The sequence below is a fragment of the Vidua macroura genome, chromosome 7, assembly GCF_024509145.1.
Source record: "Vidua macroura isolate BioBank_ID:100142 chromosome 7, ASM2450914v1, whole genome shotgun sequence".
Taxonomy (NCBI): Eukaryota; Metazoa; Chordata; class Aves; order Passeriformes; family Viduidae; genus Vidua; species Vidua macroura.
The window spans coordinates 5,609,456-5,626,172 of record NC_071577.1 but is presented as its reverse complement, the minus strand read 5'-3'; positions in this window follow the sequence as shown (position 1 = coordinate 5,626,172).

The following is a 16,717-nucleotide window of genomic DNA, read 5'->3' as shown; positions in this document are numbered from 1 at the left end:
AGGAAAAAAAAAAGGCAAGAAAATAAAATAATCACCCACGCAGAGCAGTCTTTCCTTGCAGGCTTGCTGGCAGTGAAAAATTTGTTGGTGTGCCCTGAAACAGCACCTGAGTATCCCAAAAATGGCAGAGAGGAGCCAAGCAGGAGGCTGCTGTGCCAGCTGCTGGCCTCGGCTGCGTGGGTTTTCCTTCTGCCACCTGCACTTTTCAGGAAAACCTTAAAAGCAACAGTCTCTCCCCCCGGACACAGAAGCTACACTTTTGAGGGTCCTCTCTTACTAAATTGAAATTCTCACAATAATTCAGCTAAGGGAAAAAAAAAAAAAACCCTCAATGGCAGCAATTTGTGTGCAAGACACGGGCAAAGGCCTTTTGGGCAGCACACCTGGGGAGGGCTGCAGCCTGTGCTCCCCAGGAAGGGGTGTGGGAGGGGAGCAGGGAAGCAGCTGGGTTTGGAGGGATGGGAACAAATGTCAGAGAATCCCAGAATGGTTCGGGTTGGAAGGGACCCTAAAGCTCATCCAGCTCCACCCCCTGCCATGGCAGGGACACCTTCCACTATCCCAGGTTGCTCCAAGCCCTGTCCAACCAGGCCTTGGACACTGACAGAGATGGGGCAGCCACAGCTTCTCCAGGCAACCTAAGACCCCTGGGAAATCAAAAAATGACCAAGAAGAGGTGACGAAAGAAGCTGTAGATTATTTTTACAGCTGCTCATGTTGCAGGAGCTACATACAAGCTCTGCTAGGACAACTGGCATAGCCCATGTCCAGCCTCAGCTCCGTCCTGGGCTGTCACACATCCTGGAGCAATTCCCTTCCTCCCCATGGAGCCTTGCTCAAGCAGAAAGAGGCTCCAAGTAGATACAGCACCTGGGGGAACAGGGCCAGGGGGATATAATCTCAGATATGATGTTTTCCATAATAATAGCAGTGCCTGGTTGTCACCCACCTGAGATCTAACATAACCTCTGACAGTTTGGCCAGCAGCACAATTTATTTGTTGCCATCCTGACAGGCCCTACCTCATCACAGAGAGCTGCTTCCTTTGATCGACACAGTGGGAGATTTGAGTCATTTCAGAGGCTCCAAGTGAACTCCTCAGAAGGTCAATCAGCCCAGCAGAAGGCTGGGAAAGGTTTAGGACCTTTGATGGCCTTATTAACACAACCCAGGCTTTCCTACCAGGACTGGGACTGCTCTGAGATTGGGCTCTGCAAGTGCTCTGCTGCAGAAAGCTGAGAACAGGGGGCAAGTTTGTGGAATCATAACTGTGGTGTTATCTCTTTAGAAACAAGCAAGGCAAGAGGAAAAGTCAAACTATCACAGACAAGGAATATTATTGCACTTCTTTGCACACTATTCACTCCTAGAGGATGAAGTTAGGTCACATTGTAAAAGACAGACCCCCACATGCTGTGGAGAACAGTCCCCAGTAACACTCAGTGCCAGGCTTGCAACACCAACACAGGAGACACAGGAGACCTCCAAATCCCCCAAAGGATAAATACAACAGAACCCATCAAACACCTCCACAGCCACACACAGCCAAGAACTCAATCTTCTCCCTCCTTCACTCAGGACACTCCAAAGTGAGGTGCAGCAGACTCTTAAACCAAAGCCACTCCCTTCTTAACAAAGCCCACACCTCAGGCTGCAGATGACCAAAGTTGTTCATGCAACACCTTCAGCTGCAGCCAAATCCCAAAGCCTCTCCAACACCAGGCATTTTGTCAGCACCCCAAGTGCTTTCAAAGGGTTTTTTAGAGGAAAATGTGTAACTCTCATGGTTATGGAAAACCCTGGTTCAGCAATACTCAGCAGGCTGAAAGACCCAGAGGGAAAACAAACAGATCAATAAAAATCCCAGTTCGGGGTGACTTTTCTTTAAAACCACTGTCTTTGTTTCTGCAGGATTTGGCTCATAAATTCTGAACACAGGGCAGAAGCCTGTATACTGGGAGTTTTAGAATCCAAACAAGGGCAAGACATTGGCAGCACCCCTCAACCTCAGGTGCTTCTCTAGTTCCACATCCCTCCTTGTCCCCCTCAAACTCTTTTCAGCTACAGCTGTGCTGTGAGGCTGCAGTCACTACTCCTCCATAAGAGCAGGAGTTAGCCAGCAGGGCTCAGATATTCCTGGCCTTGTATAGAGGACTCTTTTTGTGGGTTTTTGCTGTTTTTCAGATCTTACTAATGAGGAGTGAGCTAGAAACATGTTGGGTGTTTTTGTGATTGTTTTGTCCCCAGTGGGTTCAATGTATTATTACTGCTTGTGTTTGGGACTTCAGCCTCCATCTGGGAAAAACACCTTGTTTTCTAAATGTGCCATTGGAGTTGGAAAACTCTTATTTTCTGAGTAAAAGCTCATGGTAGTAAGGAGGTAGAAGAAAGTGGAAACTGAGCACCTTTAGCTGGAAACAACAAGAATGAGAGCCCTAAACACTAACACTGGCAAGAACAGAGAGATGATGATGGACTGTCAGATCTTGTTTTTAACATATTACTGCTTGGTCAGTTATCATTTGGCTTTGTTGGTTATGGTTTTAATGCCTGGGCTAGATTGTACACTTTGGTTTGCCGTTCTTGACAGTGGATGGAACAAAACCTGCTACTTCTTTTCCTGAATTAATACTTACAGGGTGGGTTTTTTTTTTTGGTAGTGGTTTGTTTTCCTTTGTCTAAGGATGGTAGATGGAACCGAGTTTTAAGAGTTTCAGACATTATTAACCTTTATTCACAAATGGTATGAGCTTAGAGAGAATTGCTGCAGGCATCAAGTTTCCATTCCTGCATTCTCAAAGGTTGTGCTGCTAAGTTTGCAGTACAAGGGCAAAGGGACTTCTAAAAGGCTTTCAGCATCCCCAAAAACTCACATTTAGTGTAGTGACTTGGCTATTTGAAGAAGGAAGACACCCCAACAACAACACTTGCAAAGTCTGCAATCCTGCTCATGGGAGAAGCTCGTGCAAGTATGTGTCTCATACTGATAGGCATCTGTGCTGCCCTGGGCATCTTTTTCAGACCTTGGAAATAAAAATAAATAAAACTCACAGACTGTGCCCAGGCTTTGGGAAAACAGCAGAGGTTGTGTGTCAGCAGTGTCCCTTCATGCTGCTGAGCTGCAGAGGTGGGGTCCCCAGCGTCCTTCACCAAGGGCTGGGGTACATGTAAAGCGACCACAGTGATTTGATTTCATTTTCTGTGAAGAGCAGGATTGCTGAGCTCTGAAAGCTGAGGGTATTGTGCCCCAGCCAAGGCCAGCTTGCTGAAATGGGTTTGGTTCACTCCTGCCCATGGTTCATCCCCAGGACAGTGACCACCACCCTATAGAATCCTCCTTCTCATCCAGCACTGCCTGACAGCACTTGCATCCTGGCACCTTTCGGTTCTATTTCACCAACCAGAACATCCAGCAGTTTGATTGCTACCACAGTTACCTATTATTTGAGAACTCTGGCCAAGCTGAGATGGGAAAACAGGTCTCCAGATTAGCATTGATACAATAGCTTAGGAAAAAAAAAAATTCTTTCCCTCCTTCCACCCAAATTGTTCCACTTGTCAAGACACTCAGCCCTCTTGTCCCATGCCCAACCCACTATTCTCAAGTCACACTTCAAAGGCAGCTCTTTCTGAGCCCATTCCCAACATTACACTTACTTTGAAGTACCTGGGCCTCACCTTCATCACCAGTGAGGTGGTTATAAATGGGGCCTGAGGGGAGAAAACTCCTTCATTACTAATCCTGCCTCCAGAGGTACTGCCCTCTCCTCATTTTCCTGCCACACCTTGTTAAATGCCTGCAGGAAATTGCCTGCTTCCCTAGGGCTCTCCTCTCCAGTGCCTCACACAAATGCAGAATGAGGATTAAACACCATTATTGGTCTAACCTGGCTGTATTTTCCACGTGTCTGCTCTGGTAAAAGGGGCTGCAGGTGCTGTAGGGCAACAAACCCAAGGTCCAGCTCTCACTTTCCATAGTTTCCATCAACAAAAGGCAGCATTCACTTAAGAAGGTAACCCTGGCTGAGGCCCAGAGGAAAACCCCACAGGAACAGGCCCTAAGGCTCATTGCTTACCTCCATTCTCACTCTTGCGGTGATGCTGAAAGACAGAGCAGTGTTTTTTAGGCAGTAATTTTGCAAATATATCTTCCTTTGCCTACAGAATAGCACATCTTCCCTCACCCACCAGCATGATCCAATGGCTGCTGTAATTAAAATGAAGCCAGACTGAACCAATTTGACACTCAAGCAGTTCAGATTTAAAATACTCTCTTGAAAAAACTGCACTTTGCTGTTGAGAGGCAGCACATATGTTTATGTATGGATAATGAGCCTTGCTGGCAAGGACAATTAAGTCTCCTGGAAGCATCTGTGGTCATTCTCCACCTGCATTTCAGAGGGAGACTCTCTGTAAAATATTTGCCATTCTTTAAGGCAATTGTACCATCCCCTGTACTTGGCTCTGGTGGCTGCTATGCTGATTCTATAGAAGTCTCTTCCTTGCCATTTTCCTGATGTGCCTTTGCATCTCAAAGGAGGATGGTAGTCATCGCCCAAAGTTAAGTATATTTTATTTTTATTTTCCTTTTACATCATATGTTCTGCCTTGAACCTAGTCTTGTGTTTAGTCATAAAGAAAGCACAACCTAAAAGACTGGATTGCCAAGTACAATTACAATTTATCCAGTAGCAATTCCATTCAGACAGGTTTTTCCAGCCTTCCCACATATCCCAGCTGCTAGCAAAATAGCTCATGGGGTTTTGTAGGTGTGAAAATCCAGCAAGAGCCTGAGAGGAGCTTTTTCCATGTCCAGTGAGGCAGGATGGGGCTAGCCTTGCTCAGTGACAAAAGGTCCAAACCAGATCAAGCGACATCACCATCTTCACTGCCAAAAATTACCACATTCCTGGGTATTTGTGAGAATTTTTTCAGCCCCCTAGCTGGGAAGCTCTTTTCCTTACCTCTGCAAAAGAGTGCATTGCACTTGTTTCCAGCATCTGGCTCACAGGCTGCCCCAGTGGACTTGAGAGAGGCTCTGCTGTGCCTGCAGCCCTACAGCCACATGTACAGTGAAAAAACACAGCTCTGCCCAGAAACTCTGTTGCAATTAGCCCAACAAGATACATTAGTTGCTTTGGATTAATTAACTAATTAATTAAACCTCTCCTGTTGCCCTGTGGAGCCAGAGCAGTGCTAGTGTGTCCTGGGCTTTGTTCAAGCTGAAGCCATTTCTGACACCTTTCCTGACCCAGGGAGTTTGCCAAGCTCTTTGTCTTTCCAGGAATTCCCACTTGCTCCAGCGCTGGGGGTGCCACAGGACTAGAAATAAACAGCTCATGCTGCAAAGATGATGCACAGGTCAGAAGTTCTGTGCTGGGTTGTGTTCTGGCAGGATGGTGATGACCAGTTATCAACCTGTACCCACACCTTACCTAATCCTTTAAAGGATAACTCAACAGAGAAGTAACAAAGGAGCACTGTACCTCTTGCTTCTTAAAATTTATATATATATACACACATGCTTTTGGGACAAAGAATAATAAAGCATGGAATCCCCTTCTGAAAGAGGCTCTTCTCCACTCACAGCAATACACTTTCGATGTTAAATACAGGTTTGTGGGGGTTTTAATACAGTTTGGTTTCTTAAATTTCTTTTCAAGAAGCACACTTAGAAACAATTTCCTAGCTGTGGACCGATCCATCTATTTACACTCATCTCCACACCTTTTTTCTCCCTGTTATGTTTCTGTCATCTCTAGGACATATGAAATTCTCAAGAGAAGAGTAATAGTCCTGAATGAGAGGCTTGGGAAGAGCAGACAGAGCATGTTATTAAAGGACCAACTCTGCTGCACTGCACTTACAGAGCAGGGCTGTTTGGGACATTAATACCAAGCAGTGCAGTCCTTCCCCTTAACAGGTTGTTTTATTTCCCTAAAAGGATTCTGCTATTTTTTCACTTTATGCAAGTTGACTCTACCCTAAACTCAGGTGAAAGCAAAAGGCAGCACTTAAGCATCATTAAAAGTGATAGAAGGTTCCAGGTCAAGTTGGCTATTGCAGATAAAGCTGCTATCATCTCCCGTTAGTGACTGGGACCGAAAGCCAAGGGTTTTCATTACACACCACGCAAGAAGTACTTTATAAATCACAATAACTCCTGACATGCAATAACATCCAGTCTTATTAATATAAACTGCAGGGATTTTTTTTAAAGTTTGCTGGCAGTAAAACCACTCCTTCTATAAATTGTTGGCATTCACACATGCCCTGCAGCTTCTCACAGCACCTTTAAGCACTAAAGATGTTCATTACCTCATACACTGGAAAAAAAAGAGAGTGGGATTATATTGTTACTTCAAAATAGCTCCCTTCAACTCTGCTTAAGCTGGAAGGTGCCAGCTGTGGGCACCCCCCAAACCCTGCCCCAGAGCAGCCAGCCCTGGTCTCTGCTCTGCTGGTTTTAGTGCCCTGGCATGCAGGTAGGGCTGAATGCTCTGAGCCAGGGCACAAGAACAGTGTTTTCCTCTTTCCCTTTAGACACAGAGATGTTTTATTCTGTTACTGTGTTAAAAAGCACAGCATCTCACTCAAAACAGCTTTACCAGACAGGCCATAGCTTCCCCCAACTCAGGGGTTGCATTTGGGACCTCCTGTGCTGCAGGAAAAGGGCTGGAGCTTCCTGGGAACCATCCAGACTCCTTTTATCCCCCAAAGTGCTTCTAGCCAAGATGACAAAGGTGTCAGCTCAGGTCCCCATTGCTGAGGGGTGGCAGAGGGTGGCCTGTGGCCCCCAGGATCCCACAGACTCCTGTTCCCCACCTTGCTGTCTCATGCAGTCCTTCCTCCTCCTCCTTCCCACCCACATGGGAATGATTAGTGTTCAGTACCCACAAAACAAAGCTCTCCACCCTACTGAGGCTCTACAAATGTTCTCTTAACAAAAACAAGCATCAACACAGAAGCCATTTTACTCCTGTGCAGTGGGAACCTGTGAGCTCCTGCAAGGAGGCAGAACCAACCAGGAAGATAGAGCTGGGATAGTGACAGCACCATGACCCCACTCATCCAACAAACAAACAACTCTTTATGGTACATGTGTACAGTAAACACATTGCAAGAGGCAGATGGTGTTAGAATATAAACACGAGGAAAGAGAACACTCTGGCTAGATACCACTTTTCTATCTTGAGAAAGGGGAGCTTTTTTCCAAGGTTCCCCCCTTTCTTATTCAAGGGAGCACAACATTTTGGAAGCAGGGAGAAAATGCTACTCCTCTAAATTAACCAACACAAGAGGAGGCAGGAAAGAGATTTGAGTCCAAACTGACAAACAGAAGGGGATTAGCTCAAGCTTTCCAGCGCACCAGAGTGCCCCACCACCGTTACCAGCCTGTCTGAGGAGTTTCTCTTGATGAACTCTTCCATCAGAAAAATTCTGACCAGCCCACCTACTGCTCTCCTCCCCAGAGTCACAGCAAAGCCACCATCCCTATCCAAATACACCTTGTATTTTAGTTAAAATGCTCGTGGGGTGTTGATCTTGGAGAGTTTTGTGCCAGTGCTCCCCAGCTGGGCCTCGTGCATACCAGCACAGAATATAGATAAGGATGGAAGAGGAAAGACAAGCCCAAAGCCTCTTTTATTTTCAAGTGACTTTTGATGAGATATGTCAGAAATAGCAGGATCTTTTCCAATGTCTGTCCTACTTTGCAACAATAGCTGCTTGTTGTGCACAGTGAGTCGAGGAGATGCCAGCAGCAAAGGTTGTAATACCACTTTAGAAGTAAATTGATTGTTTCTAATTAGACTCCTCCACTAAGATACAAGCAGGAATAGCTCATCTTGCAATAAACTTTTACAACCTTATCACACACACCTGAAAGCCACTTTGCCTGCTTTGCTGTGCATGGAAGGGGTGGATGCTGCTTTTTCTCCCTAACAGATGCACCTCCATACACAATTTCTCTGCTTCTAATAATTCCCAGTGCCTGTCAGTATTTGCAGTTGCTTTGCAGCTCCAAGGTTTATTCCTCCCCCCATTGGTGGCTCCTGTAAGGTACAATACAAGGGATTCCTGGAAGTCTCTATTACAGAGACAGCATTCAAGCACTGTAGCAGAAATACAAACACCTTTATAAGTTTCATTTGTAATCTTCAGGGCTTTTTTTTTTTTTTTTTTTTTTTTGGCAGTTTATGCTTTCTTGCTGCAGGGAATAAAATATGTTTTCTATCTGCACTGTGATGAAAAAAAGGGGAAGATTTTAGTACTAATTGGATGAAAGGAACAGTGTAAAACTTAACAGAGAAAATAAATCCAGAAGGAGGAGAGAATTAATGCACCAAAGTCCTGTGGGTGTCCTAAAGAAAGCAAATGTTTACCTGCTCTGAGAATATGTACTTTGAAGGTGCCTTAGCCCAGCAACAAAACTGAGAGCAGTGCAATACACACTTCTATAAATATTTGCGCTTCGGATCACTTGCTCTCTGGGGCTGTAACATCATGCCCGGGGTTATATTTCTTGGTTCATTGATGCGTGTGCTCGGCCCCAGCTGGAGCCGGGGTTCCCGGGCGCTGGTGCGGCTGCGGGCAGGAGGTGCGGGCGGTTCGGGGCTGCCGACAGTAGATGTCAGCATTGCCTTGTGCCTCCCCGCTGCTCCGGACACCAGTTACCGAGACGTTCCCAGAGACAAAATATTCAACTAACAGGCAACAGCGTTTGTTTCAACTATTCTGCATACTCCTAGGCTTTTTTTTTTTTTTTTTTTTTTTTTTTTAATCATGTTACCTAATGATTTAGGATGGATAAAAATGACAGTGGTGTTTTCCCATCAGTTTAATGCTCTGCCAGATATACTTTGAAGGTTTCTCTTCAACGATTTTTTCACATCATATGACTGTGAGAAAAAGCATATAGGAAATTAATAATTCTTTGTTTGACCACTCAGGGGCTGAGAAGGACGAGTGCCTCTCTTCTCCCTGCTCCCCATCAGCCAGGGCTGTACCTCTAACACTGTGCATCCCTTTTCCCAGCCTGGGATGCCTTTCCGAGAAGCTCACGTGCCTTGCAGGAGGCCGCTGATGCCTATTCTTAAATCTCTGCAAACGAGCGGACAAAATCCCCTCCAGCCACGCCCTCAGCTTGGTTCCCTGAGGTCACTCAGTGCAGGGACAGGGACAGAGGCTCTCTCCTCCTGCCTGGTGCAGAAAATTCTTTGCTTCGCATTAGGGTGGCAGCATTGGCCGCGCTATGGGCCAGGGATGCGCTCGCAGGAGCTGTGCATCCCACGGGAGCGGAGCTACAAGGGCTGGGCAAGCAGGGCACTGCTCAGGGACAGCTGTGCTTGGGGACACCTGAAGTCAGAACGATCCCCGGACAGCTCTGACGGCCTGAGGCGGCCCCAGGCAGCTCACACGTATTCAGCTGGTGTTCACTGGGCTGAACCTGAGCGTGGTGTTTGCCACGGTGAGGACACATGTGAGCAGCCAGCCCTCTTGTCACCGCTGTCCCCTCCTGCTTTCAGTGGTTTGCAAAGGGGAGAGAGGCAGTTTGGCAATGGAAAGTTCCTGCTGGAGTGTGGGGCAATGATGCTGATGAAAGGAGCTTCATCCAGAGAGCATTTGGGTAAGAGCAAAAGAAATCAGTCATCCACCCATGCTGCGTCCCCACAACCCCTCCTGTGCTTCCCCAGGCACAGAGAGAGAGCGGGAATGTTCGGCAGAAAAGAGGAGTGGCAAAATGGAGAAGAACCAGAGACAGGATTCAGTGGTGCATTTATTTATGTTGGAGGCCTTAAAATGATGATGGAGTGCAAATGATGGTAAAGATGAGAAAGGATCATTTATCTTGGAAGATTTCACCCATTCCATCTTCTCACAGCAAATGTTTTCAGGAAGGCATCCCTCTGCTTGGGGGATTTCAGGATTTTCAGTATCTAAAAGTTTCATGGCTTTTTGAGAGACTGACAACACATCCAAAATCTTCCAGTCTTGCTCCACCAGAGCTCTTGGGATTCTAGAGTGACATTGAACTATTCTGCCAGAGCCACACTCTGCCACATCTGAAAGTTTCATTTTAATTTGCACACCCCGGAGCAGCACCATTTTTGAGCAGTGCTTCACTGGTGGGAAATATCATTTGAAGATTTTCATCATCACCTTAAAAATATACTTTTTTTAAAAAAGCTACAGTTTATGGAGTAGCTGACAATTTTTTGGGGACTGCAGACTCACAGATGCCTTTGGATGTGAGAGCCTTCATACAGTGCATGCAGAGTGAAATCCACAGCTCAGAACTTTCCATTATAATTGCACACAATTGTTTGGACTGATCACAGCATCCTTCATTTCTGTGGTAATTACACTGGCCTTGAGTGCCATGTACTGACATTCCAGTAGCTTCCTGGTACTCAGTAACTGCTTCTGATCAATGCTGATGTGAATGAATTAAAGTTAATAATATTTCCTCCTACTAGGCCAATGGTTGCTGGGCTCTAATTCAATCCTGCCTGGGCAGGTGCTTTTACTTTGGCTGTGAAAAGAGACATGATTTAAGGCCCTGGTGAACAGGCTAAAGTATTTTTTTCTTCTGGAGAGAAGAGGGAGGTAGGGCTTGTATGCTGGATAAATACTTTACAAGTATTACATTAAAAAACAGATATGTTTTTTAATGGCTGTTTTATCATGTTTGTTAACATGATAAATGGTAAAGAAGGGATTTTAAGATTAAAAGCTTTACTTAGTTTTGTGTTTCTGCACCAGAAGGAAGAAAAATGCTGATTTTAATTTATTTCTGTGTAATGTAATGGCTCATGTTAGGGTAGATAGCTCTATAATGAAAAATATATCTGTATAGTGCATGAAGTCAGCATCAAAGTGCTTCAAAACTCCTGTATGTGTGTTTACACCACTCTAGAAGCCCGAGTTCACCATTGTCTTGAACTCTATCTCATTGCAAAGCAGATGCAAAATCTAATTTGTCTTTGCTCTAGATGGTTGAAGTTAAAGCAAAGGTACCAGTGAAAATGACAGTATCAGAGAGGTGGCTGTGGCTCCTGTTCCTTGCTGGTACTCTCCTTCTGCTTACGTCCCCTTGCAAACTGACAAAAGATATATCCGTGCAAATCATTCTGTAGCCTGCACATGTGTTTAATTAGTCTCCAGCCCACATGAGGAACTGCAAGGAGAAAGATAATTATGCAGGCTTCATGCTGTTTTGAGCTCTTGTGCTTTGCATTTTCTTTTCCAGCATTCAATTAAAAGTTAAGCACTTTTTGAGGCTATCCAAGTAGACAGCTATTGATTCTTCATTCTATAAAAGAAGCCCTTCTTATAGTTTGTCAATTTGTGAAATTCCTAGCTGGGAGAGAAACTGGGTAGCACAACACATCCTTGGGGAAATACCACAATGAAGCAAAGTGTGTGTTGCAAGATGGCCTCACACTTTAGGCCAAAATACCTGAAAATTTAAAAGTGCTTTTTAGTTGAAAAGGTTTCCAATATTAAAAAAAGAGAATAATTTTAATTGCTCACTAAGAGGACATTCTGGGATGCCTTGAGAAGTTTTGAAATTACCTGACTTTTGTAAGAGAATCACTGCCTCGTGCTCTTGGTGCCAGGGTTTATCACTGCCACAGGGGATAAGTTGATGTAGCAACACCTGAGAAGATAGGAAGGGAAGGAATTGTAAATGTTTGATTTTTCAATATTAACAGGTTGCCTCAACAATGCCTGGTCTGTGGAAATTTACTCTGCTTTGTCAGGAGGAAAAAGTTTTCATGGGGTCCTAATACAAAGACCATTGACAGCCATAGGATCTTTTCCTGATTTTAACAGATCTGGAATCTTCCCTCTAAGAAAGGATCAGACAATGAAATGTTAGAGGAATTGATATGGTTGGAATATAAATGCCCTATGCAGAAGTAAGGATCTTTATGTGGTAACGGCTAAGGAGTAAAGAGGATGGATTAGACTAAGATTATAAATATCCCCATTAAGGGCTCTTATTATCCCTGATATAATTACAGAAAAGTAGGGAATTTTAAGGGCAAAGCTGGCAGTGCTCAAACAGGCTTTCAGCATTGATAATGGCACGTGGCTTAATGGTGACCAAGTCAAATGGTCCCTTCTGTAAGGTTCAGATAGAGACCTCCTGTCCTGCCAAGCTTTCACACCTGATCCACTGCACTTTGCAGCAGATGGGTATGAGTCTTGGCATTGAAACCAACTGAGTCTGGTCCAAGTTGTGCTTTGTCTTTGCTCCTGGACAAACTCTAAGGGGGATGCACAAAGCAGTGACTATGGTCAGGGAAGCAGGGAGGCTGCTATGGAGACTGCTGTGCCTTCAGGAGGCTCCTCTCAGCCTGCTGTGTTGGGTTTGAGCTGTTTATAACATCAGCATTTTAGAGCTACAATAGCACAGCTCACTCAGTCCTAATTAGCTGTGACCAGTGAAAGCATCAAGCTGACACAATGCAGCGAGAGAAACATCACTGAATCCATGCCTGGGAGGAAGGCACTGTCCAAATACTGTAGCTGGAGATGTGTCTCTCTTTAATTAGCAGATTTATGGTCTGGTGGGTGCATGATGAATTGAGACAGTATGGTTAACTGTGGTGAACAAAGCTTCATCCTAACAACCAGTGCCTCTATAAAATTATATTGGCAATGAAATTCCATCATGCTTAGTAACTCCAAGGTGGACTAAAACTGCAGAACTGAGATCTACATTTACATACATGTGCAAGAATAAACACTCAGAAAAGTCCATCCATGAACCTGGAACCAGAGCTGATTTCCAGCTCCCAGTGTCAGTGCACTCTGGATTTTCACGGTGAGGCTTTTGGTCTGTGTGTCTGGGTACAGTTATCAAACCCAGAAAAGGGGACCCATTCCATCAATGCTGAGAATCATTGCTACTTGTTAATATTAATTTACAGTAATGGGAGTGATAATCAAAAGCTAATTAAGCATTGTGTTCTGTGTAATGATGGAACAGGCAAAGTGTTTAATGGTCACAAGACTTTTCATATACAGATTGAACTCCTCACTTGGGCTTACTGGGAATAGCTCCAGTTGGATGGAGGGCACTCACCTTCATCTCAAAGGTGAATGAGAGTATGGACAGGGTTGCAGCTGGAGATGCAGGCAGAGTTTGTTCAGTTCAGGTGCCATCCTGCTCTGAGCCCAATTTCCTTCAGGAAGTCTTGTGGTGTATTCTGGAAATTGAAGCAAGTGAGATGTCAAGTCTGAAAATGTCCAGTTAGACAGCTCAGAATCAAACAGAAGACCAATCCTCTGTTGTGCCTCTTGCCATAAAGGCAAAATCTATAGGTCTACTCTGTCTGTGACAAAATTTAGTGTGTGAAGTTTAGAAGTTATTCCTGCATTCCTCCTGTGATTAAAATTGCTGCTCTTCAAGCACAGTTTGGGGAGAATCATAATATTTTTAAATTGGACTAGCTGATATAGTTAGGAAAAAAAAATGGACTGGTATTTGCTTCTACACATCTTCCTTCAGATATTGGGATTTGGGCTGGATGTCACAATCACACAGATCTCACCAGCCATTCTCAGCATGAAAAAAACAGGCTGGGGGAATGAGTTATGTTTTAACACTTTCATCAGAGTTGCTATTTAGCACAAATTATGCCACGTAATCTAATTACCAAAATTTCTGCTTTGTTTGCACAGTTTTGTTTGCACAAAGTAAGGTAACCCATGGGATAGTATACAGATGAAGAAATAAGTTCTCTGCACCATCTTAATAGTTTTATAATTGAGATTCATGCACCAATGAGGAGAAAACAGATTTAGCCATGGATTTACAAAGTATGGCAAATATAATTTAAAAAATGAAGGATCAAGGAAACATTGCTGACGTAACTTTACCTCCTTTAGCCTTAGATTTGCTGGGCAATATCATAGTGTAGCTATTGCTACTTTTATATGCTTTGTGGAAACCCGTATGCCCTGAGGCTGGTGAGTAGAAAATAACAAGTAGCTTCCACAAGGCACATCATTTTATGTGTGATGATGAGAGCCTGTGAACGATGAACTTTATGGGTTCAGATTATTAGATTCAGTCCAGCTCCATTTTAAGTTGATAGGAAAACCTCACGTGATTTCACTGAGGGTTGGGCCAACAGATTGCTGTTTGCCTTTAGCAGTAAGTAAAATCATGGGGGGATGTCCGTGTGTGCACACACTGATTTTTAGATTGCTCCTTCTGTAGTCGACATGTTTCGCCAGGTTCAGTGGGTGCTTGTTAGAGACAGAGCCTGGGGTTGGGAAAATGGACCATGAAGGTGATTATTTCTATCTGAATTATTCATTGGAGAATCTTCTGCTTGTAAATGAGATAAATGTATCTGACACATGACCTGACAACATGCCAGTCTGAGTAATTGCTGGCTCACTGTGAAATCACCTGGCATGGGCTTAGGAGGGTGAAAACTCAGCAAGATGCTCTGCCTTGCCAACTGAAGTGCAAAAGAAAGGCTGTCCAGGCTCAGGAGCGCTCCAGCTGATGTCCCACCAGGGGTCTGACATCGTGTGAACTCTCCCAGGACAGCTGAAGACACACAGGTACTTTGTGCCATACAAGCATGCTCTCTCCTGAACAGGAGAGAGGGAGAAGGAATTGGGGTCTGGACACATAGGTACTCCTTCAAATATTCTGGCTCACTCAGAACCCCAGCTTCATGTGTAAAGATGCTTTTGTCCATGAGGTTGGCTTGGTTTTTTTGTTATTAGGTTTTTTTTTTTTTTCTTGTTGCTGTTTGGGGGTTTTTTGGTTTGTTTTTTTTTTTTCCAAGCAACAGATCTTGCCTTCTGCAAGGGTGGGAATTGCAACTGTAGCCACTTGTCATGTGTTCAGACATAACTGATTTGTAGTCCCTAGCTTGTAAAGGTTTAATGTTGGCTGTGCTTTAAAAAAACTTGATGAAAAATGTGAAGTGAAAATTGCACATCTCTGATGGAAATGTCGAAAGAGATATGGATGGGTTACTCCACATACTTTGCTTTTCTGTGAATGCTTTGTTTTAGATTTCTCACTGCCAAAAGAATGGACTATAGGGAGCCACGCTTTGATGTGGGGTTTGAACTGGGGAAGGACAATACCTAGGGAACCACACCTCACCTAGCTGGCACTGAACAGTCACTTCTGAACACAACCATTTCTAGAGTCATCAACCCTACAAAGCTCAGCAAGGTGAGCTGAGGCTTTTCTGTGAGAGATAAGATGGTCATGCTGGCCTGTGAAGATACTCACATTATGTCCCAGTAAAATCTGAATATGTGTTCAGAAGTTTAAAGGTGAATTTATGTGAAGAAATTCTGAACTTTCTCTTCTGAACTCAGCAGTATATTCTGAAGGGTCAGAAATGCCTTTACAGGGAGGTGTTTGTTTTAAAGTCAGGTCAATTTAAACAGATAAATTTTGTATTCCTTAAATAGCTATATCATTTAACTTCCACTGGAGTAAGCTGCTATTAAAAGTAAGGCTACATTTCTCTCTGTGCCTGACCAGTGGGGAGGAATCTGCAGCCTTGCAAATGCCTGGTTTGGACAGCTCACAGCCTCGGGGGGGGGACGATGGAAATCAACACAGAGCCAGGAGATGCCTCCTCTGGTCAAAGCAGCACTGGAAAGAGTTTATCTGAAAGGACATCCTGCTTGGGGGCTTGGATCCAGGAGATGGACTGGACACCAGGGGCCCAGATGCAGCAAGTCTGTCTTGGACACAGGCACTGCAATTCCATTTCCAGAAAGGGGACAAGCTGGCAGAGCCAATTGTAAGGATTTGGAGTCAGTGAAAGCCTCTTGGGTTCGTGTTCCTGTGTCCCTGCAGGCCTCTTTAGATTCTCACCTGATGTTACGTATTTGGCTCCAAGTTACTGGGAACATATCTGAAGTATAATTATGAGAATAATTTATATTAAGGTAAGCTTCCAGTGTGTGAGCTAGTCCATTTCAAACCACTTTGGGCATCTTCAAATGCAGCACAGGGTGCCTGAGATTTATGTCTAGTTTGAGAAGCTGAATTACCAACATTTGCTCGCTCTGTTCTATACAAAAATGAGCAAATGGCTTGACAGCAAAAGTTATGGCTGTGCTATAAGTCGTATGAAAATAAAAGGAAAGAACTTAAACATAGCATTTCCAGGTTTCAATTTTGTGGCACTTCAATATTTAAACAAAATATTAAAAGCCCCACAAAGCAATGCTTTGACATTTAGATATAGGGTGCCAATATTGTACTATTGCTTTCATCAGAGGCATGTGAAAATGAAAGCCATTAAATACTTCATTCACATCACAAATGACAATCAGTATTTGACACAGAAGAGTTTTGGTTTTCAAAAAAAAAAAAAAATAAAAATTGTGCATTTTTATAGAATTGTTGCCCAGAGTTCTATATTTCTATTAATAATAACAAAGCAAAGAGATGGATATAAAGCCAGTGCAGTCTTCATTGTGTATTAGAGTATACTGCTAAAGAAAGCAGTACACACTGGCACCCTCAGCTCAGCTAAAACAGATTACAGGTGGACACTTTGAAATTACTTATATTTTCATATTTTGTATATGAAAAAAGTGACACTGTAATAAAATCAAAGAAAATGCTTGAAGAATTTAAAATTCCATGCTTGGTGTCCATCAAGGCAACAAGCTTTAAGCAGGTGAGGAAAGGCTTGGCTAAAAGCTCTGC